The following is a 25,463-nucleotide window of genomic DNA, read 5'->3' as shown; positions in this document are numbered from 1 at the left end:
GAAAGAGGAGAAGGAGAATGAGGAGGTGCAGATGAAGGAGAAGAAGGACAGAAAGGGAGAAGATGGAGGAGACAACATGAAGGAGAAGGAGAAGATAAAGGAGGAGAGGAGGAGGAGGACAGGAAGGAAAAGATGGAGGAGGAGGACCAGGACAAGATGGAGAAGGAGGAGAGGGAGGGGGAGCAGGAGCAGAGGGGGGGGGGAGCAGAGCAGATGGGAGGGGGGAGCGGAGGAGAAGGTGGAGGGGAGGAGACGGAGAAGGAGACCATGGAAGAGGACATGAAGGTGAAGGATGATGAAGAGTAGGAGAAAATGGAGGAGTAAAAGAAGATAGAGGAGGAGTTGAAGGAACATGAGGAGGCGGAGGAGATGAAAGAGAGGAGGAAATGGAGGAGAAGGAAGTAGGAGGAGGAGAAAATGAAAGAGGAGCAGGAGAAGGAACAGATGAAGCAGAGGAGAAAGAGATAAAGGAAAAGATGGAGCAGGAGCAGAAGATGGAGGGGGAGGAGAAGATCAAAGAGGATAAGGAGGAGAAGATGAAGGGTAGGAGGTGGAGGAGGTGGAGGGGATGGAAAGATTGAGGAGAAAGTGGAGGGGAGATGGAGGAGGAGGAGATGGAGTAGGGGAGGTGGAGGAAAACATGGAGGAGAAGATGGAGCAGGAAACGAAGATGGATGAAGACAATAATGAAGATGATCAAGATGAAAACGAAGACTAAGATGAAAACAATAAATACAAATGAGGAAAATGAAGATGAAGACAAAGACGAAGATGAAAATGAAGACTAAGAAGATGAAAACAATAAATACAAATGAGGAAAATGAAGATGAAGACAAAGACGAAGATGAAAACGAAGAGGAAGATTAAGAAAATGAAGACGATGAAGACGAAGACGATGAAGATAATGAAGACGAAGATAATTAAGACAAAGACAATGAAGATAAAAAGACAAAGACGAAGATGAAGATGAAAACAGACAAAGATATAGACGAAGACGATGAAGATGAAGAACATGACGAAGATGAAGAAAATGAAAATGAACAGGAGGAGTTAGGAGGAGAAGATGGAGGGGGGGGAGAAGGTGGAGGGGGGGAGAAGGTGGAGGGGGGGAGAAGGTGGAGGGGGGGAGAAGGTGGAGGGGGGGAGAAGGTGGAGGGGGGAGAAGGTGGAGGGGGGAGAAGGTGGAGGAAGAGAAGAAGATGGAGGAAAAGAGGAGGAAGGAGGAGAAGGTGGGGAGGAGAAGATGGAGGGGAGGTGATGGAAAAGATGGAAGAGAAGATGGAGGAGAAGAAAGAGGAAGAGGAGAAGGTGGAGGAGGATGAGAAGATGATGCTGAAGATGACAACGAAGATGAAGATGAAAACGAAAGCAAAAAGATGAAGGCAAAGAAGACGAAGATGAAAAACATGAAGATGTAAAAGATGATGAGAATGAGAAGTAGGAGTAGAAGATGGAGGAGGAGGAGGAGAAAATAGATGTAGAAGGAGAAGAAGATGAAGGAGGAGGGGGAGGAGATGGAGAATGAGGAGGAGGTGCACATGGAGGAGAGGGAGGAGGAGGAGAAGGACCAGGACAAGATGGAGGAGGATGAGGGGAAGTTGAAAGAGGAGAAGGAGAATGAGGAGGTGCAGATGAAGGAGAAGAAGGACAGAAAGGGAGAAGATGGAGGAGACAACATGAAGGAGAAGGAAAAGATAAAGGAGGAGAGGAGGAGGAGGACAGGAAGGAAAAGATGGAGGAGGAGGACCAAGACAAGATGGAGAAGGAGGAGAGGGAGGGGGAGCAGGAGCAGAGGGGGGGGGGAGCATTGCAGATGGGAGGGGGGAGCGGAGGAGAAGGTGGAGGGGAGGAGACGGAGAAGGAGACCATGGAAGAGGACATGAAGGTGAAGGATGATGAAGAGTAGGAGAAAATGGAGGAGTAAAAGAAGATAGAGGAGGAGTTGAAGGAGGATGAGGAGGCGGAGGTGATGAAAGAGAGGAGGAAATGGAGGAGAAGATGAAGTAGGAGGAGGAGAAAATGAAAGAGGAGCAGGAGAAGGAACAGATGAAGCAGAGGAGAAAGAGATAAAGGAAAAGATGGAGCAGGAGCAGAAGATGGAGGGGGAGGAGAAGATCAAAGAGGATAAGGAGGAGAAGATGAAGGGTAGGAGGTGGAGGAGGTGGAGGGGATGGAAAGATTGAGGAGAAAGTGGAGGGGAGATGGAGGAGGAGGAGATGGAGTAAGGGAGGTGGAGGAAAACATGGAGGAGAAGATGGAGCAGGAAACGAAGATGGATGAAGACAATAATGAAGATGATCAAGATGAAAACGAAGACTAAGAAGATGAAAACAATAAATACAAATGAGGAAAATGAAGATGAAGACAAAGACAAAGATGAAAACGAAGACGAAGATTAAGAAAATGAAGACGATGAAGACGAAGACGATGAAGATAATGAAGACAATGAAGACGAAGACGATGAAGATAATGAAGACAATGAAGACGAAGACGATGAAGACAAAGACGACGAAGACGATGAAGACGAAGATAATTAAGACAAAGACAATGAAGATAAAGACAAAGACGAAGATGAAGATGAAAACAGACAAAGATATAGACAAAGACGATGAAGATGAAGAACATGACGAAGATGAAGAAAATGAAAATGAACAGGAGGAGTTAGGAGGAGAAGATGGAGGGGGGGAGAAGGTGGAGGGGGGGAGAAGGTGGAGGGGGGGAGAAGGTGGAGGGGGGAGAAGGTGGAGGGGGAGAAGGTGGAGGGGGGAGAAGGTGTAGGGGGGAGAAGGTGGAGGGGGGAGAAGGTGGAGGGGGGAGAAGGTGGAGGGGGAGAAGGTGGAGGGGGAGAAGGTGGAGGGGGGAGAAGGTGGAGGGGGGAGAAGGTGGAGGGGGGAGAAGGTGGAGGGGGAGAAGGTGGAGGGGGAGAAGGTGGAGGGGGAGAAGGTGGAGGGGGAGAAGGTGGAGGGGGGAGAAGGTGGAGGGGGGAGAAGGTGGAGGGGGGAGAAGGTGGAGGGGGGAGAAGGTGGAGGGGGGAGAAGGTGGAGGGGGGAGAAGGTGGAGGGGGAGAAGGTGGAGGGGGAGAAGGTGGAGGGGGGAGAAGGTGGAGGGGGAGAAGGTGGAGGAAGAGAAGAAGATGGAGGAAAAGAGGAGGAAGGAGGAGAAGGTGGGGAGGAGAAGATGGAGGGGAGGTGATGGAAAAGATGGAAGATTAGATGGAGGAGATGAAAGAGGAAGAGGAGAAGGTGGAGGAGGATGAGAAGATGATGCTGAAGATGACAACGAAGATGAAGATGAAAACGAAAGCAAAAAGAAGACGAAAATGAAGATAAAAAAGACGAAGATGAAAAACATGAAGATGTAAAAGATGATGAGAATGAGAAGTAGGAGTAGAAGATGGAGGAGGAGGAGAAAATAGATGGAGAAGGAGAAGAAGATGAAGGAGGAGGGGGAGGAGATGGAGAATGAGGAGGAGGTGCACATGAAGGAGGAGAGGGAGGAGGAGGAGAAGGACCAGGACAAGATGAAGGAGGAGGATGAGGGGAAGATGAAAGAGGAGAAGGAGAATGAGGAGGTGCAGATGAAGGAGAAGAAGGACAGAAAGGGAGAAGATGGAGGAGACAACATGAAGGAGAAGGAGAAGATAAAGGAGGAGAGGAGGAGGAGGACAGGAAGGAAAAGATGGAGGAGGAGGACCAGGACAAGATGGAGAAGGAGGAGAGGGAGGGGGAGCAGGAGCAGAGGGGGGGGGGAGCATAGCAGATGGGAGGGGGGAGCGGAGGAGAAGGTGGAGGGGAGGAGACGGAGAATGAGACCATGGAAGAGGACATGAAGGTGAAGGATGATGAAGAGTAGGAGAAAATGGAGGAGTAAAAGAAGATAGAGGAGGAGTTGAAGGAGGATGAGGAGGCGGAGGTGATGAAAGAGAGGAGGAAATGGAGGAGAAGATGAAGTAGGAGGAGGAGAAAATGAAAGAGGAGCAGGAGAAGGAACAGATGAAGCAGAGGAGAAAGAGATAAAGGAAAAGATGGAGCAGGAGCAGAAGATGGAGGGGGAGGAGAAGATCAAAGAGGATAAGGAGGAGAAGATGAAGGGTAGGAGGTGGAGGAGGTGGAGGGGATGGACAGATTGAGGAGAAAGTGGAGGGGAGATGGAGGAGGAGGAGATGGAGTAGGGGAGGTGGAGGAAAACATGGAGAAGATGGAGCAGGAAACGAAGATGGATGAGGACAATAATGAAGATGATCAAGATGAAAACGAAGACTAAGAAGATGAAAACAATAAATACAAATGAGGAAAATGAAGATGAAGACAAAGACGAAGATGAAAACGAAGACTAAGAAGATGAAAACAATAAATACAAATGAGGAAAATGAAGATGAAGACAAAGACGAAGATGAAAATGAAGACGAAGATTAAGAAAATGAAGACGATGAAGACGAAGACGATGAAGATAATGAAGACGAAGACGATGAAGACAAAGACGATGAAGACGAAGACGATGAAGATAATGAAGACAATGAAGACGAAGACGATGAAGATAATGAAGACAATGAAGACGAAGACGATGAAGACGAAGACGAAGACGATGAAGACGAAGACGATGAAGACGAAGATAATTAAGACAAAGACAATGAAGATAAAAAGACAAAGACGAAGATGAAGATGAAAACAGACAAAGATATAGACGAAGACGATGAAGATGAAGAACATGACGAAGATGAAGAAAATGAAAATGAACAGGAGGAGTTAGGAGGAGAAGATGGAGGGGTGGAGAAGGTGGAGGGGGGGAGAAGGTGGAGGGGGGAGAAGGTGGAGGGGGGAGAAGGTGGAGGGGGGAGAAGGTGGAGGGGGGAGAAGGTGGAGGGGGAGAAGGTGGAGGGGGAGAATGTGGAGGAAGAGAAGGTGGAGGAAGAGAAGGTGGAGGGGGAGAAGGTGGAGGAAGAGAAGAAGATGGAGGAAAAGAGGAGGAAGGAGGAGAAGGTGGGGAGGAGAAGATGGAGGGGAGGTGATGGAAAAGATGGAAGATTAGATGGAGGAGATGAAAGAGGAAGAGAAGGTGGAGGAGGATGAGAAGATGATGCTGAAGATGACAACGAAGATGAAGATGAAAACGAAAGCAAAAAGATGAAGGCAAAGAAGACGAAAATGAAGATAAAGAAGACGAAGATGAAAAACATGAAGATGTAAAAGATGATGAGAATGAGAAGTAGGAGTAGAAGATGGAGGAGGAGGAGATGGAGTAGTGGAGGTGGAGGAAAACATGGAGGAGAAGATGGAGCAGGAAACGAAGATGGATGAAGACAATAATGAAGATGATCAAGATGAAAACGAAGACTAAGAAGATGAAAACAATAAATACAAATGAGGAAAATGAAGATGAAGACAAAGACGAAGATGAAAACGAAGACTAAGAAGATGAAAACAATAAATACAAATGAGGAAAATGAAGATGAAGACAAAGACGAAGATGAAAATGAAGACGAAGATTAAGAAAATGAAGACGATGAAGACGAAGACGATGAAGACAAAGACGATGAAGACGAAGACGATGAAGACAAAGACGATGAAGACGAAGACGATGAAGATAATGAAGACAATGAAGACGAAGACGATGAAGATAATGAAGACAATGAAGACGAAGACGATGAAGACGAAGACGATGAAGACGAAGACGATGAAGACGAAGACGAAGACGATGAAGACGAAGACGAAGACGATGAAGACGAAGACAATTAAGACAAAGACAATGAAGATAAAAAGACAAAGACGAAGATGAAGATGAAAACAGACAAAGATATAGACGAAGACGATGAAGATGAAGAACATGACGAAGATGAAGAAAATGAAAATGAACAGGAGGAGTTAGGAGGAGAAGATGGAGGGGGGGAGAAGGTGGAGGGGGGGAGAAGGCGGAGGGGGGAGAAGGCGGAGGGGGGAGAAGGCGGAGGGGGGACAAGGCGGAGGGGGGACAAGGCGGAGGGGGGACAAGGCGGAGGGGGGACAAGGCGGAGGGGGGCAAGGCGGAGGGGGGACAAGGCGGAGGGGGGACAAGGCGGAGGGGGGACAAGGCGGAGGGGGGACAAGGCGGAGGGGGAGAAGGCGGAGGGGGGAGAAGGTGGAGGGGGGAGAAGGTGGAGGGGGGAGAAGGTGGAGGAAGAGAAGAAGATGGAGGAAAAGAGGAGGAAGGAGGAGAAGGTGGGGAGGAGAAGATGGAGGGGAGGTGATGGAAAAGATGGAAGAGAAGATGGAGGAGATGAAAGAGGAAGAGGAGAAGGTGGAGGAGGATGAGAAGATGATGCTGAAGATGACAACGAAGATGAAGATGAAAACGAAAGCAAAAAGATGAAGGCAAAGAAGACGAAAATGAAGATAAAGAAGACGAAGATGAAAAACATGAAGATGTAAAAGATGATGAGAATGAGAAGTAGGAGTAGAAGATGGAGGAGGAGGAGAAAATAGATGGAGAAGGAGAAGAAGATGAAGGAGGAGGGGGAGGAGATGGAGAATGAGGAGGAGGTGCACATGAAGGAGGAGAGGGAGGAGGAGGAGAAGGACCAGGACAAGATGAAGGAGGAGGAGGAGGGGAAGATGAAAGAGGAGAAGGAGAATGAGGAGGTGCAGATGAAGGAGAAGAAGGACAGAAAGGGAGAAGATGGAGGAGACAACATGAAGGAGAAGGAGAAGATAAAGGAGGAGAGGAGGAGGAGGACAGGAAGGAAAAGATGGAGGAGGAGGACCAGGACAAGATGGAGAAGGAGGAGAGGGAGGGGGAGCAGGAGCAGAGGGGGGGGGAGCAGAGCAGATGGGAGGGGGGAGCGGAGGAGAAGGTGGAGGGGAGGAGACGGAGAAGGAGACCATGGAAGAGGACATGAAGGTGAAGGATGATGAAGAGTAGGAGAAAATGGAGGAGTAAAAGAAGATAGAGGAGGAGTTGAAGGAACATGAGGAGGCGGAGGAGATGAAAGAGAGGAGGAAATGGAGGAGAAGGAAGTAGGAGGAGGAGAAAATGAAAGAGGAGCAGGAGAAGGAACAGATGAAGCAGAGGAGAAAGAGATAAAGGAAAAGATGGAGCAGGAGCAGAAGATGGAGGGGGAGGAGAAGATCAAAGAGGATAAGGAGGAGAAGATGAAGGGTAGGAGGTGGAGGGGATGGAAAGATTGAGGAGAAAGTGGAGGGGAGATGGAGGAGGAGGAGATGGAGTAGGGGAGGTGGAGGAAAACATGGAGGAGAAGATGGAGCAGGAAACGAAGATGGATGAAGACAATAATGAAGATGATCAAGATGAAAACGAAGACTAAGAAGATGAAAACAATAAATACAAATGAGGAAAATGAAGATGAAGACAAAGACGAAGATGAAAACGAAGACTAAGAAGATGAAAACAATAAATACAAATGAGGAAAATGAAGATGAAGACAAAGACAAAGATGAAAACGAAGACGAAGATTAAGAAAATGAAGACGATGAAGACGAAGACGATGAAGATAATGAAGACAATGAAGACGAAGACGATGAAGACAAAGACGACGAAGACGATGAAGACGAAGATAATTAAGACAAAGACAATGAAGATAAAAAGACAAAGACGAAGATGAAGATGAAAACAGACAAAGATATAGACGAAGACGATGAAGATGAAGAACATGACGAAGATGAAGAAAATGAAAATGAACAGGAGGAGTTAGGAGGAGAAGATGGAGGGGGGGAGAAGGTGGAGGGGGGGAGAAGGTGGAGGGGGGGAGAAGGTGGAGGGGGGAGAAGGTGGAGGGGGGAGAAGGTGGAGGGGGGAGATGGTGGAGGAAGAGAAGAAGATGGAGGAAAAGAGGAGGAAGGAGGAGAAGGTGGGGAGGAGAAGATGGAGGGGAGGTGATGGAAAAGATGGAAGAGAAGATGGAGGAGAAGAAAGAGGAAGAGGAGAAGGTGGAGGAGGATGAGAAGATGATGCTGAAGATGACAACGAAGATGAAGATGAAAACGAAAGCAAAAAGATGAAGGCAAAGAAGACGAAGATGAAAAACATGAAGATGTAAAAGATGATGAGAATGAGAAGTAGGAGTAGAAGATGGAGGAGGAGGAGGAGAAAATAGATGTAGAAGGAGAAGAAGATGAAGGAGGAGGGGGAGGAGATGGAGAATGAGGAGGAGGTGCACATGAAGGAGGAGAGGGAGGAGGAGGAGAAGGACCAGGACAAGATGAAGGAGGAGGATGAGGGGAAGTTGAAAGAGGAGAAGGAGAATGAGGAGGTGTAGATGAAGGAGAAGAAGGACAAAAAGGGAGAAGATGGAGGAGACAACATGAAGGAGAAGGAAAAGATAAAGGAGGAGAGGAGGAGGAGGACAGGAAGGAAAAGATGGAGGAGGAGGACCAGGACAAGATGGAGAAGGAGGAGAGGGAGGGGGAGCAGGAGCAGAGGGGGGGGGGAGCATTGCAGATGGGAGGGGGGAGCGGAGGAGGTGGAGGGGAGGAGACGGAGAAGGAGACCATGGAAGAGGACATGAAGGTGAAGGATGATGAAGAGTAGGAGAAAATGGAGGAGTAAAAGAAGATAGAGGAGGAGTTGAAGGAGGATGAGGAGGCGGAGGTGATGAAAGAGAGGAGGAAATGGAGGAGAAGATGAAGTAGGAGGAGGAGAAAATGAAAGAGGAGCAGGAGAAGGAACAGATGAAGCAGAGGAGAAAGAGATAAAGGAAAAGATGGAGCAGGAGCAGAAGATGGAGGGGGAGGAGAAGATCAAAGAGGATAAGGAGGAGAAGATGAAGGAGGAGGGGGAGGAGATGGAGAATGAGGAGGAGGTGCACATGAAGGAGGAGAGGGAGGAGGAGGAGAAGGACCAGGACAAGATGAAGGAGGAGGATGAGGGGAAGTTGAAAGAGGAGAAGGAGAATGAGGAGGTGTAGATGAAGGAGAAGAAGGACAAAAAGGGAGAAGATGGAGGAGACAACATGAAGGAGAAGGAAAAGATAAAGGAGGAGAGGAGGAGGAGGACAGGAAGGAAAAGATGGAGGAGGAGGACCAGGACAAGATGGAGAAGGAGGAGAGGGAGGGGGAGCAGGAGCAGAGGGGGGGGGGGAGCATTGCAGATGGGAGGGGGGAGCGGAGGAGGTGGAGGGGAGGAGACGGAGAAGGAGACCATGGAAGAGGACATGAAGGTGAAGGATGATGAAGAGTAGGAGAAAATGGAGGAGTAAAAGAAGATAGAGGAGGAGTAGAAGGAGGATGAGGAGGCGGAGGAGATGAAAGAGAGGAGGAAATGGAGGAGAAGATGAAGTAGGAGGAGGAGAAAATGAAAGAGGAGCAGGAGAAGGAAAAGATGAAGCAGAGGAGAAAGAGATAAAGGAAAAGATGGAGCAGGAGCAGAAGATGGAGGGGGAGGAGAAGATCAAAGAGGATAAGGAGGAGAAGATGAAGGGTAGGAGGTGGAGGAGGTGGAGGGGATGGAAAGATTGAGGAGAAAGTGGAGGGGAGATGGAGGAGGAGGAGATGGAGTAGGGGAGGTGGAGGAAAACATGGAGGAGAAGATGGAGCAGGAAACGAAGATGGATGAAGACAATAATGAAGATGATCAAGATGAAAACGAAGACTAAGATGAAAACAATAAATACAAATGAGGAAAATGAAGATGAAGACAAAGACGAAGATGAAAATGAAGACTAAGAAGATGAAAACAATAAATACAAATGAGGAAAATGAAGATGAAGACAAAGACGAAGATGAAAACGAAGAGGAAGATTAAGAAAATGAAGACGATGAAGACGAAGACGATGAAGATAATGAAGACAATGAAGACGAAGACGATGAAGATAATGAAGACAATGAAGACAAAGACGATGAAGACAAAGACGACGAAGACGATGAAGACGAAGATAATTAAGACAAAGACAATGATAAAAAGACAAAGACGAAGATGAAGATGAAAACAGACAAAGATATAGACAAAGACGATGAAGATGAAGAACATGACGAAGATGAAGAAAATGAAAATGAACAGGAGGAGTTAGGAGGAGAAGGTGGAGGGGGGGAGAAGGTGGAGGGGGGAGAAGGTGGAGGGGGGAAGAAAGTGGAGGGGGAAGAAAGTGGAGGGGGGAAGAAAGTGGAGGGGGGAAGAAAGTGGAGGGGGGGAAGAAAGTGGAGGGGGGAAGAAAGTGGAGGGCGAAGAAAGTGGAGGGGGGAAGAAAGTGGAGGGGGGAAGAAAGTGGAGGGGGAGAAGGTGGAGGGGGAGAAGGTGGAGGGGGAGAAGGTGGAGGGGGAGAAGGTGGAGGGGGAGAAGGTGGAGGGGGGAGAAGGTGGAGGGGGAGAAGGTGGAGGGGGAGAAGGTGGAGGGGGAGAAGGTGGAGGGGGGAGAAGGTGGAGGGGGGAGAAGGTGGAGGGGGGAGAAGGTGGAGGGGGAGAAGGTGGAGGGGGGAGAAGGTGGAGGGGGGAGAAGGTGGAGGGGGGAGAAGGTGGAGGGGGGAGAAGGTGGAGGGGGGAGAAGGTGGAGGGGGAGAAGGTGGAGGGGGAGAAGGTGGAGGGGGAGAAGGTGGAGGGGGAGAAGGTGGAGGGGGGAGAAGGTGGAGGAAGAGAAGAAGATGGAGGAAAAGAGGAGGAAGGAGGAGAAGGTGGGGAGGAGAAGATGGAGGGGAGGTGATGGAAAAGATGGAAGAGAAGATGGAGGAGATGAAAAAGGAAGAGGAGAAGGTGGAGGAGGATGAGAAGATGATGCTGAAGATGACAACGAAGATGAAGATGAAAACAGACAAAGATATAGACGAAGACGATGAAGATGAAGAACATGACGAAGATGAAGAAAATGAAAATGAACAGGAGGAGTTAGGGGGAGAAGGTGGAGGGGGGAGAAGGTGGAGGGGGGAGAAGGTGGAGGGGGGAGAAGGTGGAGGAAGAGAAGATGGAGGAAAAGAGGAGGAAGGAGGAGAAGGTGGGGAGGAGAAGATGGAGGGGAGGTGATGGAAAAGATGGAAGAGAAGATGGAGGAGATGAAAGAGGAAGAGGAGAAGTTGGAGGAGGATGAGAAGATGATGCTGAAGATGACAACGAAGATGAAGATGAAAACGAAAGCAAAAAGATGAAGGCAAAGAAGACGAAAATGAAGATAAAGAAGACGAAGATGAAAAACATGAAGATGTAAAAGATGATGAGAATGAGAAGTAGGAGTAGAAGATGGAGGAGGAGGAGGAGAAAATAGATGGAGAAGGAGAAGAAGATGAAGGAGGAGGGGGAGGAGATGGAGAATGAGGAGGAGGTGCACATGAAAGAGGAGAGGGAGGAGGAGGAGAAGGACCAGGACAAGATGAAGGAGGAGGAGGAGGGGAAGATGAAAGAGGAGAAGGAGAATGAGGAGGTGCAGATGTAGGAGAAGAAGGACAGAAATGGAGATGGCGGAGACAACATGAAGGAGAAGGAGAAGATAAAGGAGGAGAGGAGGAGGAGGACAGGAAGGAAAAGATGGAGGAGGAGGACCAGGACAAGATGGAGAACGAGGAGAGGGAGGGGGAGCAGGAGCAGAGGGGGGGGGGGAGCATAGCAGATGGGAGGGGGGAGCGGAGGAGAAGGTGGAGGGGAGGAGACGGAGAAGGAGACCATGGAAGAGGACATGAAGGTGAAGGATGATGAAGAGTAGGAGAAAATGGAGGAGTAAAAGAAGATAGAGGAGGAGTTGAAGGAGGATGAGGAGGCGGAGGAGATGAAAGAGAGGAGGAAATGGAGGAGAAGATGAAGTAGGAGGAGGAGAAAATGAAAGAGGAGCAGGAGAAGGAACAGATGAAGCAGAGGAGAAAGAGATAAAGGAAAAGATGGAGCAGGAGCAGAAGATGGAGGGGGAGGAGAAGATCAAAGAGGATAAGGAGGAGAAGATGAAGGGTAGGAGGTGGAGGAGGTGGAGGGGATGGAAAGATTGAGGAGAAAGTGGAGGGGAGATGGAGGAGGAGGAGATGGAGTAGGGGAGGTGGAGGAAAACATGGAGGAGAAGATGGAGCAGGAAACGAAGATGGATGAGGACAATAATGAAGATTATCAAGATGAAAACGAAGACTAAGAAGATGAAAACAATAAATACAAATGAGGAAAATGAAGATGAAGACAAAGACGAAGATGAAAACGAAGACGAAGATTAAGAAAATGAAGACGATGAAGACGAAGACGATGAAGATAATGAAGACAATGAAGACGAAGACGATGAAGACAAAGACGACGAAGACGATGAAGACAAAGATAATTAAGACAAAGACAATGAAGATAAAAAGACAAAGACGAAGATGAAGATGAAAACAGACAAAGATATAGACGAAGACGATGAAGATGAAGAACATGACGAAGATGAAGAAAATGAAAATGAACAGGAGGAGTTAGGAGGAGAAGATGGAGGGGGGGAGAAGGTGGAGAGGGGGAGAAGGTGGAGGGGGGAGAAGGTGGAGGGGGGAGAAGGTGGAGGGGGGGAGAAGGTGGAGGGGGGAGATGGTGGAGGAAGAGAAGAAGATGGAGGAAAAGAGGAGGAAGGAGGAGAAGGTGGGGAGGAGAAGATGGAGGGGAGGTGATGGAAAAGATGGAAGAGAAGATGGAGGAGAAGAAAGAGGAGGAGGAGAAGAAAGAGGAAGAGGAGAAGGTGGAGGAGGATGAGAAGATGATGCTGAAGATGACAACGAAGATGAAGATGAAAACGAAAGCAAAAAGATGAAGGCAAAGAAGACGAAGATGAAAAACATGAAGATGTAAAAGATGATGAGAATGAGAAGTAGGAGTAGAAGATGGAGGAGGAGGAGGAGAAAATAGATGTAGAAGGAGAAGAAGATGAAGGAGGAGGGGGAGGAGATGGAGAATGAGGAGGAGGTGCACATGAAGGAGGAGAGGGAGGAGGAGGAGAAGGACCAGGACAAGATGAAGGAGGAGGATGAGGGGAAGTTGAAAGAGGAGAAGGAGAATGAGGAGGTGTAGATGAAGGAGAAGAAGGACAGAAAGGGAGAAGATGGAGGAGACAACATGAAGGAGAAGGAAAAGATAAAGGAGGAGAGGAGGAGGAGGACAGGAAGGAAAAGATGGAGGAGGAGGACCAGGACAAGATGGAGAAGGAGGAGAGGGAGGGGGAGCAGGAGCAGAGGGGGGGGGGGAGCATTGCAGATGGGAGGGGGGAGCGGAGGAGGTGGAGGGGAGGAGACGGAGAAGGAGACCATGGAAGAGGACATGAAGGTGAAGGATGATGAAGAGTAGGAGAAAATGGAGGAGTAAAAGAAGATAGAGGAGGAGTTGAAGGAGGATGAGGAGGCGGAGGTGATGAAAGAGAGGAGGAAATGGAGGAGAAGATGAAGTAGGAGGAGGAGAAAATGAAAGAGGAGCAGGAGAAGGAACAGATGAAGCAGAGGAGAAAGAGATAAAGGAAAAGATGGAGCAGGAGCAGAAGATGGAGGGGGAGGAGAAGATCAAAGAGGATAAGGAACAGAAGATGAAGGGTAGGAGGTGGAGGAGGTGGAGGGGATGGAAAGATTGAGGAGAAAGTGGAGGGGAGATGGAGGAGGAGGAGATGGAGTAGGGGAGGTGGAGGAAAACATGGAGGAGAAGATGGAGCAGGAAACGAAGATGGATGAAGACAATAATGAAGATGATCAAGATGAAAACGAAGACTAAGAAGATGAAAACAATAAATACAAATGAGGAAAATGAAGATGAAGACAAAGACAAAGATGAAAACGAAGACGAAGATTAAGAAAATGAAGACGATGAAGACGAAGACGATGAAGATAATGAAGACAATGAAGACGAAGACGATGAAGATAATGAAGACAATGAAGACGAAGACGATGAAGACAAAGACGACGAAAACGATGAAGACGAAGATAATTAAGACAAAGACAATGAAGATAAAGACAAAGACGAAGATGAAGATGAAAACAGACAAAGATATAGACAAAGACGATGAAGATGAAGAACATGACGAAGATGAAGAAAATGAAAATGAACAGGAGAAGTTAGGAGGAGAAGATGGAGGGGGGGAGAAGGTGGAGGGGGGGGAGAAGGTGGAGGGGGGGAGAAGGTGGAGGGGGGAGAAGGTGGAGGGGGGAGAAGGTGGAGGGGGGAGAAGGTGGAGGGGGAGAAGGTGGAGGGGGGAGAAGGAGGAGTGGGGAGAAGGTGGAGTGGGGAGAAGGTGGAGGGGGAGAAGGTGGAGGGGGGAGAAGGTGGAGGGGGAGAAGGTGGAGGGGGGAGAAGGTGGAGGGGGAGAAGGTGGAGGGGGAGAAGGTGGAGGGGGAGAAGGTGGAGGGGGAGGTGGAGGGGGGAGAAGGTGGAGGGGGGAGAAGGTGGAGGGGGGAGAAGGTGGAGGGGGGAGAAGGTGGAGGGGGGAGAAGGTGGAGGGGGGAGAAGGTGGAGGGGGAGAAGGTGGAGGGGGGAGAAGGTGGAGGGGGGAGAAGGTGGAGGGGGGAGAAGGTGGAGGGGGAGAAGGTGGAGGAGGGAGAAGGTGGAGGAGGGAGAAGGTGGAGGGGGGAGAAGGTGGAGGGGGGAGAAGGTGGAGGGGGGAGAAGGTGGAGGGGGGAGAAGGTGGAGGGGGGAGAAGGTGGAGGGGGGAGAAGGTGGAGGGGGGAGAAGGTGGAGGGGGAGAAGGTGGAGGGGGAGAAGGTGGAGGAAGAGAAGAAGATGGAGGAAAAGAGGAGGAAGGAGGAGAAGGTGGGGAGGAGAAGATGGAGGGGAGGTGATGGAAAAGATGGAAGATTAGATGGAGGAGATGAAAGAGGAAGAGGAGAAGGTGGAGGAGGATGAGAAGATGATGCTGAAGATGACAGCGAAGATGAAGATGAAAACGAAAGCAAAAAGATGAAGGCAAAGAAGACGAAAATGAAGATAAAGAAGACGAAGATGAAAAACATGAAGATGTAAAAGATGATGAGAATGAGAAGTAGGAGTAGAAGATGGAGGAGGAGGAGGAGAAAATAGATGGAGAAGGAGAAGAAGATGAAGGAGGAGGGGGAGGAGATGGAGAATGAGGAGGAGGTGCACATGAAGGAGGAGAGGGAGGAGGAGGAGAAGGACCAGGACAAGATGAAGGAGGAGGATGAGGGGAAGATGAAAGAGGAGAAGGAGAATGTGGAGGTGCAGATGAAGGAGAAGAAGGACAGAAAGGGAGAAGATGGAGGAGACAACATGAAGGAGAAGGAGAAGATAAAGGAGGAGAGGAGGAGGAGGACAGGAAGGAAAAGGTGGAGGAGGAGGACCAGGACAAGATGGAGAAGGAGGAGAGGGAGGGGGAGCAGGAGCAGAGGGGGGGGGGGAGCATAGCAGATGGGAGGGGGGAGCGGAGGAGAAGGTGGAGGGGAGGAGACGGAGAAGGAGACCATGGAAGAGGACATGAAGGTGAAGGATGATGAAGAGTAGGAGAAAATGGAGGAGTAAAAGAAGATAGAGGAGGAGTTGAAGGAACATGAGGAGGCGGAGGAGATGAAAGAGAGGAGGAAATGGAGGAGAAGGAAGTAGGAGGAGGAGAAAATGAAAGAGGAGCAGGAGAAGGAACAGATGAAGCAGAGGAGAAAGAGATAAAGGAAAAGATGGAGCAGGAGCAGAAGATGGAGGGGGAGGAGAAGATCAAAGAGGATAAGGAGGAGAAGATGAAGGGTAGGAGGTGGAGGGGATGGAAAGATTGAGGAGAAAGTGGAGGGGAGATGGAGGAGGAGGAGATGGAGTAGGGGAGGTGGAGGAAAACATGGAGGAGAAGATGGAGCAGGAAACGAAGATGGATGAAGACAATAATGAAGATGATCAAGATGAAAACGAAGACTAAGAAGATGAAAACAATAAATACAAATGAGGAAAATGAAGATGAAGACAAAGACGAAGATGAAAACGAAGACTAAGAAGATGAAAACAATAAATACAAATGAGGAAAATGAAGATGAAGACAAAGACAAAGATGAAAACGAAGACGAAGATTAAGAAAATGAAGACGATGAAGACGAAGACGATGAAGATAATGAAGACAATGAAGACGAAGACGATGAAGACAAAGACGACGAAGACGATGAAGACGAAGATAATTAAGACAAAGACAATGAAGATAAAAAGACAAAGACGAAGATGAAGATGAAAACAGACAAAGATATAGACGAAGACGATGAAGATGAAGAACATGACGAAGATGAAGAAAATGAAAATGAACAGGAGGAGTTAGGAGGAGAAGATGGAGGGGGGGAGAAGGTGGAGGGGGGGAGAAGGTGGAGGGGGGGAGAAGGTGGAGGGGGGAGAAGGTGGAGGGGGGAGAAGGTGGAGGGGGGAGATGGTGGAGGAAGAGAAGAAGATGGAGGAAAAGAGGAGGAAGGAGGAGAAGGTGGGGAGGAGAAGATGGAGGGGAGGTGATGGAAAAGATGGAAGAGAAGATGGAGGAGAAGAAAGAGGAAGAGGAGAAGGTGGAGGAGGATGAGAAGATGATGCTGAAGATGACAACGAAGATGAAGATGAAAACGAAAGCAAAAAGATGAAGGCAAAGAAGACGAAGATGAAAAACATGAAGATGTAAAAGATGATGAGAATGAGAAGTAGGAGTAGAAGATGGAGGAGGAGGAGGAGAAAATAGATGTAGAAGGAGAAGAAGATGAAGGAGGAGGGGGAGGAGATGGAGAATGAGGAGGAGGTGCACATGAAGGAGGAGAGGGAGGAGGAGGAGAAGGACCAGGACAAGATGAAGGAGGAGGATGAGGGGAAGTTGAAAGAGGAGAAGGAGAATGAGGAGGTGTAGATGAAGGAGAAGAAGGACAAAAAGGGAGAAGATGGAGGAGACAACATGAAGGAGAAGGAAAAGATAAAGGAGGAGAGGAGGAGGAGGACAGGAAGGAAAAGATGGAGGAGGAGGACCAGGACAAGATGGAGAAGGAGGAGAGGGAGGGGGAGCAGGAGCAGAGGGGGGGGGGGAGCATTGCAGATGGGAGGGGGGAGCGGAGGAGGTGGAGGGGAGGAGACGGAGAAGGAGACCATGGAAGAGGACATGAAGGTGAAGGATGATGAAGAGTAGGAGAAAATGGAGGAGTAAAAGAAGATAGAGGAGGAGTTGAAGGAGGATGAGGAGGCGGAGGTGATGAAAGAGAGGAGGAAATGGAGGAGAAGATGAAGTAGGAGGAGGAGAAAATGAAAGAGGAGCAGGAGAAGGAACAGATGAAGCAGAGGAGAAAGAGATAAAGGAAAAGATGGAGCAGGAGCAGAAGATGGAGGGGGAGGAGAAGATCAAAGAGGATAAGGAGGAGAAGATGAAGGGTAGGAGGTGGAGGAGGTGGAGGGAATGGAAAGATTGAGGAGAAAGTGGAGGGGAGATGGAGGAGGAGGAGATGGAGTAGGGGAGGTGGAGGAAAACATGGAGGAGAAGATGGAGCAGGAAACGAAGATGGATGAAGACAATAATAAAGATGATCAAGATGAAAACGAAGACTAAGAAGATGAAAACAATAAATACAAATGAGGAAAATGAAGATGAAGACAAAGACAAAGATGAAAACGAAGACGAAGATTAAGAAAATGAAGACGATGAAGACGAAGACGATGAAGATAATGAAGACAATGAAGACGAAGACGATGAAGATAATGAAGACAATGAAGACGAAGACGATGAAGACAAAGACGACGAAGACGATGAAGACGAAGATAATTAAGACAAAGACAATGAAGATAAAGACAAAGACGAAGATGAAGATGAAAACAGACAAAGATATAGACAAAGACGATGAAGATGAAGAACATGACGAAGATGAAGAAAATGAAAATGAACAGGAGGAGTTAGGAGGAGAAGATGGAGGGGGGGAGAAGGTGGAGGGGGGGGAGAAGGTGGAGGGGGGAGAAGGTGGAGGGGGGGAGAAGGTGGAGGGGGGAGAAGGTGGAGGGGGGAGAAGGTGGAGGGGGAGAAGGTGGAGGGGAGAAGGTGGAGGGGGGAGAAGGTGGAGTGGGGAGAAGGTGGAGGGGGAGAAGGTGGAGGGGGAGAAGGTGGAGGGGGGAGAAGGTGGAGGGGGAGAAGGTGGAGGGGGGAGAAGGTGGAGGGGGGAGAAGGTGGAGGGGGGAGAAGGTGGAGGGGGAGAAGGTGGAGGGGGAGAAGGTGGAGGGGGAGAAGGTGGAGGGGGAGAAGGTGGAGGGGGAGAAGGTGGAGGGGGGAGAAGGTGGAGGGGGGAGAAGGTGGAGGGGGGAGAAGGTGGAGGGGGGAGAAGGTGGAGGGGGGAGAAGGTGGAGGGGGGAGAAGGTGGAGGGGGAGAAGGTGGAGGGGGGAGAAGGTGGAGGGGGGAGAAGGTGGAGGGGGGAGAAGGTGGAGGGGGAGAAGGTGGAGGAGGGAGAAGGTGGAGGGGGGAGAAGGTGGAGGGGGGAGAAGGTGGAGGGGGGAGAAGGTGGAGGGGGGAGAAGGTGGAGGGGGGAGAAGGTGGAGGGGGAGAAGGTGGAGGAAGAGAAGAAGATGGAGGAAAAGAGGAGGAAGGAGGAGAAGGTGGGGAGGAGAAGATGGAGGGGAGGTGATGGAAAAGATGGAAGATTAGATGGAGGAGATGAAAGAGGAAGAGGAGAAGGTGGAGGAGGATGAGAAGATGATGCTGAAGATGACAGCGAAGATGAAGATGAAAACGAAAGCAAAAAGATGAAGGCAAAGAAGACGAAAATGAAGATAAAGAAGACGAAGATGAAAAACATGAAGATGTAAAAGATGATGAGAATGAGAAGTAGGAGTAGAAGATGGAGGAGGAGGAGGAGAAAATAGATGGAGAAGGAGAAGAAGATGAAGGAGGAGGGGGAGGAGATGGAGAATGAGGAGGAGGTGCACATGAAGGAGGAGAGGGAGGAGGAGGAGAAGGACCAGGACAAGATGAAGGAGGAGGATGAGGGGAAGATGAAAGAGGAGAAGGAGAATGAGGAGGTGCAGATGAAGGAGAAGAAGGACAGAAAGGGAGAAGATGGAGGAGACAACATGAAGGAGAAGGAGAAGATAAAGGAGGAGAGGAGGAGGACAGGAAGGAAAAGGTGGAGGAGGAGGACCAGGACAAGATGGAGAAGGAGGAGAGGGAGGGGGAGCAGGAGCAGAGGGGGGGAGCATAGCAGATGGGAGGGGGGAGCGGAGGAGAAGGTGGAGGGGAGGAGACGGAGAATGAGACCATGGAAGAGGACATGAAGGTGAAGGATGATGAAGAGTAGGAGAAAATGGAGGAGTAAAAGAAGATAGAGGAGGAGTTGAAGGAGGATGAGGAGGCGGAGGTGATGAAAGAGAGGAGGAAATGGAGGAGAAGATGAAGTAGGAGGAGGAGAAAATGAAAGAGGAGCAGGAGAAGGAACAGATGAAGCAGAGGAGAAAGAGATAAAGGAAAAGATGGAGCAGGAGCAGAAGATGGAGGGGGAGGAGAAGATCAAAGAGGATAAGGAGGAGAAGATGAAGGGTAGGAGGTGGAGGAGGTGGAGGGGATGGACAGATTGAGGAGAAAGTGGAGGGGAGATGGAGGAGGAGATGGAGTAGGGGAGGTGGAGGAAAACATGGAGAAGATGGAGCAGGAAACGAAGATGGATGAGGACAATAATGAAGATGATCAAGATGAAAACGAAGACTAAGAAGATGAAAACAATAAATACAAATGAGGAAAATGAAGATGAAGACAAAGACGAAGATGAAAACGAAGACTAAGAAGATGAAAACAATAAATACAAATGAGGAAAATGAAGATGAAGACAAAGATGAAGATGAAAATGAAGACGAAGATTAAGAAAATGAAGACGATGAAGATGAAGACGATAAAGACGAAGACGATGAAGATAATGAAGACGAAGACGATGAAGACAAAGACGATGAAGACGAAGACGATGAAGATAATGAAGACAATGAAGACGAAGACGATGAAGACGAAGACGATGAAGACGAAGACGATGAAGACGAAGACGATGAAGACGAAGACGATGAAGACGAAGATAATTAAGACAAAAACAATGAAGATAAAAAGACAAAGACGAAGATGAAGATGAAAACAGACAAAGATATAGACGAAGACGATGAAGATGAAGAACATGACGAAGATGAAGAAAATGAAAATGAACAGGAGGAGTTAGGAGGAGAAGATGGAGGGGGGGAGAAGGTGGAGGGGGGGAGAAGGTGGAGGGGGGAGAAGGTGGAGGGGGGAGAAGGTGGAGGGGGAGAAGGTGGAGGGGGAGAAGGTGGAGGAAGAGAAGGTGGAGGGGGAGAAGGTGGAGGAAGAGAAGAAGATGGAGGAAAAGAGGAGGAAGGAGAAGGTGGGGAGGAGAAGATGGAGGGGAGGTGATGGAAAAGATGGAAGAGAAGATGGAGGAGATGAAAGAGGAAGAGGAGAAGGTGGAGGAGGATGAGAAGATGATGCTGAAGATGACAACGAAGATGAAGATGAAAACGAAAGCAAAAAGATGAAGGCAAAGAAGACGAAAATGAAGATAAAGAAGACGAAGATGAAAAACATGAAGATGTAAAAGATGATGAGAATGAGAAGTAGGAGTAGAAGATGGAGGAGGAGATGGAGTAGTGGAGGTGGAGGAAAACATGGAGGAGAAGATGGAGCAGGAAACGAAGATGGATGAAGACAATAATGAAGATGATCAAGATGAAAACGAAGACTAAGAAGATGAAAACAATAAATACAAATGAGGAAAATGAAGATGAAGACAAAGACGAAGATGAAAACGAAGACTAAGAAGATGAAAACAATAAATACAAATGAGGAAAATGAAGATGAAGACAAAGACGAAGATGAAAATGAAGACGAAGATTAAGAAAATGAAGACGATGAAGACGAAGACGATGAAGACAAAGACGATGAAGACGAAGACGATGAAGATAATGAAGACAATGAAGACGAAGACGATGAAGACGAAGACGATGAAGACGAAGACGAAGACGATGAAGACGAAGACGAAGACGATGAAGACGAAGACAATTAAGACAAAGACAATGAAGATAAAAAGACAAAGACGAAGATGAAGATGAAAACAGACAAAGATATAGACGAAGACGATGAAGATGAAGAACATGACGAAGATGAAGAAAATGAAAATGAACAGGAGGAGTTAGGAGGAGAAGATGGAGGGGGGGAGAAGGTGGAGGGGGGGAGAAGGCGGAGGGGGGGAGAAGGCGGAGGGGGGGAGAAGGCGGAGGGGGGGAGAAGGCGGAGGGGGGACAAGGCGGAGGGGGGACAAGGCGGAGGGGGAGAAGGCGGAGGGGGAGAAGGCGGAGGGGGGAGAAGGTGGAGGGGGGAGAAGGTGGAGGGGGGAGAAGGTGGAGGAAGAGAAGAAGATGGAGGAAAAGAGGAGGAAGGAGGAGAAGGTGGGGAGGAGAAGATGGAGGGGAGGTGATGGAAAAGATGGAAGAGAAGATGGAGGAGATGAAAGAGGAAGAGGAGAAGGTGGAGGAGGATGAGAAGATGATGCTGAAGATGACAACGAAGATGAAGATGAAAACGAAAGCAAAAAGATGAAGGCAAAGAAGACGAAAATGAAGATAAAGAAGACGAAGATGAAAAACATGAAGATGTAAAAGATGATGAGAATGAGAAGTAGGAGTAGAAGATGGAGGAGGAGGAGGAGAAAATAGATGGAGAAGGAGAAGAAGATGAAGGAGGAGGGGGAGGAGATGGAGAATGAGGAGGAGGTGCACATGAAGGAGGAGAGGGAGGAGGAGGAGAAGGACCAGGACAAGATGAAGGAGGAGGAGGAGGGGAAGATGAAAGAGGAGAAGGAGAATGAGGAGGTGCAGATGAAGGAGAAGAAGGACAGAAAGGGAGAAGATGGAGGAGACAACATGAAGGAGAAGGAGAAGATAAAGGAGGAGAGGAGGAGGAGGACAGGAAGGAAAAGATGGAGGAGGAGGACCAGGACAAGATGGAGAAGGAGGAGAGGGAGGGGGAGCAGGAGCAGAGGGGGGGGGAGCAGAGCAGATGGGAGGGGGGAGCGGAGGAGAAGGTGGAGGGGAGGAGACGGAGAAGGAGACCATGGAAGAGGACATGAAGGTGAAGGATGATGAAGAGTAGGAGAAAATGGAGGAGTAAAAGAAGATAGAGGAGGAGTTGAAGGAACATGAGGAGGCGGAGGAGATGAAAGAGAGGAGGAAATGGAGGAGAAGGAAGTAGGAGGAGGAGAAAATGAAAGAGGAGCAGGAGAAGGAACAGATGAAGCAGAGGAGAAAGAGATAAAGGAAAAGATGGAGCAGGAGCAGAAGATGGAGGGGGAGGAGAAGATCAAAGAGGATAAGGAGGAGAAGATGAAGGGTAGGAGGTGGAGGGGATGGAAAGATTGAGGAGAAAGTGGAGGGGAGATGGAGGAGGAGGAGATGGAGTAGGGGAGGTGGAGGAAAACATGGAGGAGAAGATGGAGCAGGAAACGAAGATGGATGAAGACAATAATGAAGATGATCAAGATGAAAACGAAGACTAAGAAGATGAAAACAATAAATACAAATGAGGAAAATGAAGATGAAGACAAAGACGAAGATGAAAACGAAGACTAAGAAGATGAAAACAATAAATACAAATGAGGAAAATGAAGATGAAGACAAAGACAAAGATGAAAACGAAGACGAAGATTAAGAAAATGAAGACGATGAAGACGAAGACGATGAAGATAATGAAGGCAATGAAGACGAAGACGATGAAGATAATGAAGACAATGAAGACGAAGACGATGAAGACAAAGACGATGAAGACGAAGACGACGAAAACGAAGACGATGAAGACGAAGACGATGAAGACGAAGATAATTAAGACAAAGACAATGAAGATAAAAAGACAAAGACGAAGATGAAGATGAAAACAGACAAAGATATAGACGAAGACGATGAAGATGAAGAACATGACGAAGATGAAGAAAATGAAAATGAACAGGAGGAGTTAGGGGGAGAAGGTGGAGGGGGGAGAAGGTGGAGGGGGGAGAAGGTGGAGGGGGGAGAAGGTGGAGGAAGAGAAGATGGAGGAAAAGAGGAGGAAGGAGGAGAAGGTGGGGAGGAGAAGATGGAGGGGAGGTGATGGAAAAGATGGAAGAGAAGATGGAGGAGATGAAAGAGGAAGAGGAGAAGTTGGAGGAGGATGAGAAGATGATGCTGAAGATGACAACGAAGATGAAGATGAAAACGAAAGCAAAAAGATGAAGGCAAAGAAGACGAAAATGAAGATAAAGAAGACGAAGATGAAAAACATGAAGATGTAAAAGATGATGAGAATGAGAAGTAGGAGTAGAAGATGGAGGAGGAGGAGGAGAAAATAGATGGAGAAGGAGAAGAAGATGAAGGAGGAGGGGGAGGAGATGGAGAATGAGGAGGAGGTGCACATGAAAGAGGAGAGGGAGGAGGAGGAGAAGGACCAGGACAAGATGAAGGAGGAGGAGGAGGGGAAGATGAAAGAGGAGAAGGAGAATGAGGAGGTGCAGATGTAGGAGAAGAAGGACAGAAATGGAGATGGCGGAGACAACATGAAGGAGAAGGAGAAGATAAAGGAGGAGAGGAGGAGGAGGACAGGAAGGAAAAGATGGAGGAGGAGGACCAGGACAAGATGGAGAACGAGGAGAGGGAGGGGGAGCAGGAGCAGAGGGGGGGGGGGAGCATAGCAGATGGGAGGGGGGAGCGGAGGAGAAGGTGGAGGGGAGGAGACGGAGAAGGAGACCATGGAAGAGGACATGAAGGTGAAGGATGATGAAGAGTAGGAGAAAATGGAGAAGTAAAAGAAGATAGAGGAGGAGTTGAAGGAGGATGAGGAGGCGGAGGAGATGAAAGAGGGGAGGAAATGGAGGAGAAGATGAAGTAGGAGGAGGAGAAAATGAAAGAGGAGCAGGAGAAGGAACAGATGAAGCAGAGGAGAAAGAGATAAAGGAAAAGATGGAGCAGGAGCAGAAGATGGAGGGGGAGGAGAAGATCAAAGAGGATAAGGAGGAGAAGATGAAGGGTAGGAGGTGGAGGAGGTGGAGGGGATGGAAAGATTGAGGAGAAAGTGGAGGGGAGATGGAGGAGGAGGAGATGGAGTAGGGGAGGTGGAGGAAAACATGGAGGAGAAGATGGAGCAGGAAACGAAGATGGATGAGGACAATAATGAAGATGATCAAGATGAAAACGAAGACTAAGAAGATGAAAACAATAAATACAAATGAGGAAAATGAAGATGAAGACAAAGACGAAGATGAAAACGAAGACGAAGATTAAGAAAATGAAGACGATGAAGACGAAGACGATGAAGATAATGAAGACAATGAAGACGAAGACGATGAAGACAAAGACGACGAAGACGATGAAGACAAAGATAATTAAGACAAAGACAATGAAGATAAAAAGACAAAGACGAAGATGAAGATGAAAACAGACAAAGATATAGACGAAGACGATGAAGATGAAGAACATGACGAAGATGAAGAAAATGAAAATGAACAGGAGGAGTTCGGAGGAGAAGATGGAGGGGGGGAGAAGGTGGAGAGGGGGAGAAGGTGGAGGGGGGGAGAAGGTGGAGGGGGGAGAAGGTGGAGGGGGGAGAAGGTGGAGGGGGGAGAAGGTGGAGGGGGGAGAAGGTGGAGGGGGGAGATGGTGGAGGAAGAGAAGAAGATGGAGGAAAAGAGGAGGAAGGAGGAGAAGGTGGGGAGGAGAAGATGGAGGGGAGGTGATGGAAAAGATGGAAGAGAAGATGGAGGAGAAGAAAGAGGAGGAGGAGAAGAAAGAGGAAGAGGAGAAGGTGGAGGAGGATGAGAAGATGATGCTGAAGATGACAACGAAGATGAAGATGAAAACGAAAGCAAAAAGATGAAGGCAAAGAAGACGAAGATGAAAAACATGAAGATGTAAAAGATGATGAGAATGAGAAGTAGGAGTAGAAGATGGAGGAGGAGGAGGAGAAAATAGATGTAGAAGGAGAAGAAGATGAAGGAGGAGGGGGAGGAGATGGAGAATGAGGAGGAGGTGCACATGAAGGAGGAGAGGGAGGAGGAGGAGAAGGACCAGGACAAGATGAAGGAGGAGGATGAGGGGAAGTTGAAAGAGGAGAAGGAGAATGAGGAGGTGTAGATGAAGGAGAAGAAGGACAGAAAGGGAGAAGATGGAGGAGACAACATGAAGGAGAAGGAAAAGATAAAGGAGGAGAGGAGGAGGAGGACAGGAAGGAAAAGATGGAGGAGGAGGACCAGGACAAGATGGAGAAGGAGGAGAGGGAGGGGGAGCAGGAGCAGAGGGGGGGGGGGAGCATTGCAGATGGGAGGGGGGAGCGGAGGAGGTGGAGGGGAGGAGACGGAGAAGGAGACCATGGAAGAGGACATGAAGGTGAAGGATGATGAAGAGTAGGAGAAAATGGAGGAGTAAAAGAAGATAGAGGAGGAGTTGAAGGAGGATGAGGAGGCGGAGGTGATGAAAGAGAGGAGGAAATGGAGGAGAAGATGAAGTAGGAGGAGGAGAAAATGAAAGAGGAGCAGGAGAAGGAACAGATGAAGCAGAGGAGAAAGAGATAAAGGAAAAGATGGAGCAGGAGCAGAAGATGGAGGGGGAGGAGAAGATCAAAGAGGATAAGG

The 25,463-nt window shown here is 48.5% G+C and overlaps 1 protein-coding gene across 1 annotated transcript in view; it reads right to left on the bottom strand.

Annotated features, from left to right (window-relative positions):
* Positions 1-25,463, bottom strand: part of LOC140742090 (FYVE, RhoGEF and PH domain-containing protein 5-like) — a 309,076-nt gene that overhangs the window by 116,320 nt on the left and 167,293 nt on the right. The gene's annotated exons all lie outside the window — the stretch shown is intronic.

The sequence above is a fragment of the Hemitrygon akajei genome, chromosome 19 (assembly GCF_048418815.1).
Source record: "Hemitrygon akajei chromosome 19, sHemAka1.3, whole genome shotgun sequence".
NCBI classification, from domain to species: Eukaryota; Metazoa; Chordata; class Chondrichthyes; order Myliobatiformes; family Dasyatidae; genus Hemitrygon; species Hemitrygon akajei.
This window is presented reverse-complemented; position numbering and strand designations above follow the sequence as displayed.